The following is a 4,834-nucleotide window of genomic DNA, read 5'->3' as shown; positions in this document are numbered from 1 at the left end:
CACATATAGTTCCATGAGTGAAGTATAGCATTACTCCCATTTTAAAATCTATTTATTTTAAGAGTAAAAGTATATATTCTATTCAATGTTAAAGATCTGTCAGCCTATAAATACTGTGGGCAATTGAGGCCTGGGAGAATCAGCAAGACTTCTGTAACTATGATATAAGAACAAAACAGCAGAAATTAGTGAAATAATTCATGCAATGAACAAAGTGTTCTATCTGCACAATACCATGTACTTCCACTAGTGATCCAAGACAATGCATAATAAAAACAAATGAACAACAGGAATATAAAAACTATATAAGATAACATCAAGCAAGGGTGTGGAGGGAACTTCCCCAGATATTTGAGATAGGATAGTAACTACACAGGAGCATGAGATGGAAGTCAGATCTTTCTGGCAGTCAGGGCATTTGAATTCTTTAACAAGTTGGCTCCTGACATTCCTTAAACATTTTGCTTCACAGAGGAGTGAATATCATGAAAGTCAAGAAGAAAAGTGTTTTGGGAAAAGTATAATGATCACTTTTGTCAATTGCTGCTATGAAGTTGAATAAAATAAAGGGAGAAGTAACCATTGCCTTTGGCAAGCAGTTCACTGCTAATCTTGACCTAATAAGAGTAGTTTGGGGAAAGGAATGGGGCAAAGTTTGACTGGAGTCAATTAAAGAGAAAATGGAATATGAGGGAGTAGAGACAGAAAAACAAGGCAAACCTTTTGAGATATTTTCCCATAAAGAAAAGTTGAGTAGAAGCTGTAGGGAGACTTGGAGATGAGAGAGAGTCTTGTTCAAAGATGGAAAAGATCACAGCATGATTGTATGCTGTTTGAAATTATTCCATACTAGTGGCCTGGTGCACAGAATTCATGCACATTAAAAGGGAATTAATTATAGGAAATATTTTAATATTGCTATTTTCCCTTTCTCTATAAAGAAATGTCAGAGATGAAAGAAAATTAGTAAAATGTATATGAAAATAATACATAAATGTATTAATAAACAATCACAACATGATATAACAACCACAAAGACATGATATAAAAACAACAAAAACATGATGTAAAAGCAACACTGATACAAACAATGACTGATAAATTGATTAAACTTATTTTAATATCTCCCTGTATACCACATTAAGAGTGAAAACACTTTCAGAGTGCTTGACTAATTTCCCTTGTGATGAAGTATTTACAACTTTAACTTTAACATCATACGCTCTTTCAAACTTGAGAGAAAGCAGCATATAACTGACCATGTACGAAAACGGGTTCAGGTAGGAATATTTTTACTCTGTCTAGAGTTTGTCCTTGTGATTTATTAATAGTCATCGCAAATGCTGGCATCACGGGAAACTGTCTTCGAATTAATTTAAGTGGGAGGCCAGTGTCAGATGGGGACAAATCAATTCTTAGAATCAGAACAACCTCTCCTTCTGCAGATCCTGTTAATACTTCAGCTTCGATAATGTTAGGTCGCAATCTTTGGATAATAAATCTAGTACCATTACAAAGACCCCATTTACTATTAAGATTTCTCAGTAGCATGATTATTACATCCACTTTCAATTTTAATTTATGACACGGCATTCCTGAAGGAGTAATACTATTAAAGAATTCATTGGGAAAATTTTCCTTTTCAGTATTATCTATTGAATCAATGGAATCATCACTCGAATATGTGTGAAAATCTCCATCGAGTATATCCAAAGTTTCTTCATTTAATTTTTGAACATGCTCATTTTTTTGGACAGAGAATTGCACATTTAGATATATTTTTAATATTATCTATAGATATAGTATTTCCAAAGGTAGCTTTAATAATAGATCCGTTACAATAATAGTTCCCTCTCACCACCGTGCCCCGGCTGGGGCCCAGAGCTCCCTCCCACTGCCGTGCCGGCCAGGACCCAGACTGACTCCCACCACCAGCCTGCTGTTCGGTTGTCCGTCCGGTCATTTAAGTCGTGACAGCCCCTGGCTTTTTATATATTAGGATGAGTGAAGAAAAATGGTGATGTAGCAGAGAGAGATCATTGCAGGAGCCAAGTTCTAGACAAGGCAGGAGGAGTTGATCTCCAGTGCACAAATGGAGCAAGTCATCTTTACAAGTTTGAAGGCAAGTACTAAGGGAAGAGGCATATTTGGTTGTAGGGAATGAAGTAGTTCTTCTTTGCTTGTTTTTATTTTCTCAGTGAAATGAAAAGAGGGGGTGACATCTGAGAATTGGGAGAAGGAGAGGAGGTACTGTATGTTTAATGAAAAGGGAGAAGGTCATTAAAGAGTCATTCCAGGATGAGGAAAGGAGAATTTACGAGGGTGTGTAATAGGATGGCTAAGGAGCTACTTGTGATTTTTGGTCATAAATGTTAAGCGAGAGCATTCAGCAGGGTTACATGTTTTCACCAGTCTCATTCAGATAGTTAGGACAAGTGCAGGGCAATTGGAAGGTTATAGCCAGAGATACGGTTTTAGGCAAATAAGATGAGTAAAAAGAGATACAAGGGAATTGAGTGTATAAGAAAAGAGGTGATGAGAATGAGGTGCCAAGGAACCTCAGCTATTAAGGGGGGAAGTTAAGGCATGAAGAAGGAGGAAAAAAGTTGAAATGGACTGGACATTATGGCAGACTCTGTGTTGCACTGCCTAGGTATCTCCACAGAACTAAAGAACAGTCTCCTGTGATCTTCAGCTGTTAGCCTTTCAAAAAAAAATTGTCCTTGGTTAAAGAGATATAACTCACCCACAGTCACAGTCCCATCCTGAGGGTAAACTACAATTAAGACTGGTTCTCCTTTATCTCAAGGATGAATAATTCTAAAGACTGCCCCAGGTTCAGAGTACTCAATAGATTGAGCTAACTCACCCCTCTACCCTTCCCATCTCCTGTCTTTCACAGGTGTGCATCCCTATAGCACTCCCTGGTAAACTGCCTTGTATGTCACTTTCCATTTCATGGGATGCTTCCTGGGGAACCAAATATCAGCAGGGATCCTGATGGAGGCAAGGAATTATCACAGTGAGGGTACTAGAGTGCGTGAGCTGGAAAACTGGGAAATGGAGCCATAGAGTAGCATGCTTGGCATTAAGATTTTGGAGGAAATTTACTTATTGTTGATTACAAGGTCTTTCACATGACTATTGAAGCCTGGAAGAACAGATCACTGTGAGGGTTGGGGAACACCAAGAGAAGTCAGGTATTGAAGGGGGTTGCTGGCATTAATGTTATTCATCAAATACCAGTTTTCCTCCTTCTGGGTACATAATGCAACAGTACTAGCTGCTCCTTTTCAAAGTTAAGCCTGGCTTTATGACTGAGCATGAACATTAATTAGCCCTCTACTAAACCCCACAGAAGAGTGATGAACAAAATGCCATCATGGACCTCACAGCCTGGTAAAGCACTGAGCAAAACTTGCTAAGTTCTATTGAGAAGTTAAGACTTTTCACCAGGGGGATTTGACCTACTCTTTTAGGGTCAGAGAAAGATTCTCAATGGAAAGGATGCTCCATTTGAGACCTGAAATGGAAGTGAAAGAGGTAAAGGGGAGAGGAATAACATACCTGACAGAGAAGAATGTTTGAGAAAAATTAGAGGGAAGGAGTTTGGCCTACTTAAAAAGAACCAGGAAGATAAGCTGGAGCTGGATCCTGCTGGGCCGGGTAAGTCATGTGAAGGAGTCTGGACTTTAATCAGGGCAGTGAGTGACACGATCCAATTTCTGTTTTTAAAATATCACTCGGTTGCAGTGAAGAGAATGGATGGGAGCAGGGCAAGCTGAAGGCTAAATCATGTTGGTATTTTACTCACAGAGACACAGCCACACTGAACTGCGTCTCATTCTGCTGGGATGCCCGGCCATTCTTTAAGATGAGAAACGAGTCAGGACTTGCCTTAGAGGCAATTCAATCTTCAGCCCATGGGCCTCCACTGCCAACGAACCTGCTGACTGCAATGAATGCTTCCCTGTCACGGACCCTCCTCAGCTCCTCTCAGAGGGAAACCCTGGCTCATTTCCCCAGGCCACCAGCTAACTGCTGCGAGGTGTCTGCCTCATCTAGATTGGAAGGAGTTGCTTGGCTATAACAAGCTTATTTTCATTCCAACAGGCAAGCCATTTCCTTGTTTCACAGGACTCTAAGGCTTTGAATAAAAATATTTTCAAAAACTAGACGAGGAGATGGTTAGAAAAACCCAGTGAGAATTTCTCACATAGGTTTATCCAACTCTTGCTCTCCGCAGGTCGCCGAGGCCAAGGCCGCCCCCCACCCCCACCAGACATCCCTGCTGCTCTGCTATGTCTCTGAGTAGGTTTGTCTTCAGTTCATACCACTAGTAATTCCGGCTCTTGCATATCTGGTAATTTCCTGGTGGCAGTCCAGAAAGAGACAGCACCAAAATAAAACAGGAAAGTTGACAAATGTACCAGAAAATTAAACTGTCATAACCTTATCATTGTTGCTTATCTCCCATCATGTAACCACTAGATATAGAAAACTACTTCCTGGTATAAATGAGGCAGAGGGGAGAAAGAAAATGTGGGAGGCCTCCAGCTGGGCCCTGGAGACAAGATGGTGGAAGAAAGGAAGAAACTGACAACTTCCTCAGCATTTTGTGGGGATGGGGGTGAGAAGGGAGGTAGAGAGGGGAGGTTGTGGGGATGCGGGTGGGGAGGGGGAAACGGCCTCCAGCTGGGCCCTGGAGACAAGATGGTGGAAGAAAGGAAGAAACTGACAACTTCCTCAGCATTTTGTGGGGATGGGGGTGAGAAGGGAGGTAGAGAGGGGAGGTTGTGGGGATGCGGGTGGGGAGGGGGAAAAGGGAAAGGAA

The 4,834-nt window shown here is 41.1% G+C and overlaps 1 protein-coding gene across 2 annotated transcripts in view; it reads right to left on the bottom strand.

Annotated features, from left to right (window-relative positions):
- Nucleotides 1-4,834, bottom strand: part of NELL1 (neural EGFL like 1) — a 731,583-nt gene that overhangs the window by 365,923 nt on the left and 360,826 nt on the right. The gene's annotated exons all lie outside the window — the stretch shown is intronic.

Source organism: Myotis brandtii, unplaced genomic scaffold (genome assembly GCF_000412655.1).
Source record: "Myotis brandtii unplaced genomic scaffold, ASM41265v1 scaffold293, whole genome shotgun sequence".
Classification (NCBI taxonomy): domain Eukaryota; kingdom Metazoa; phylum Chordata; class Mammalia; order Chiroptera; family Vespertilionidae; genus Myotis; species Myotis brandtii.
Note: the sequence above shows the minus strand (reverse complement) of the source record. Positions and strands in the feature narration are given on the sequence as shown.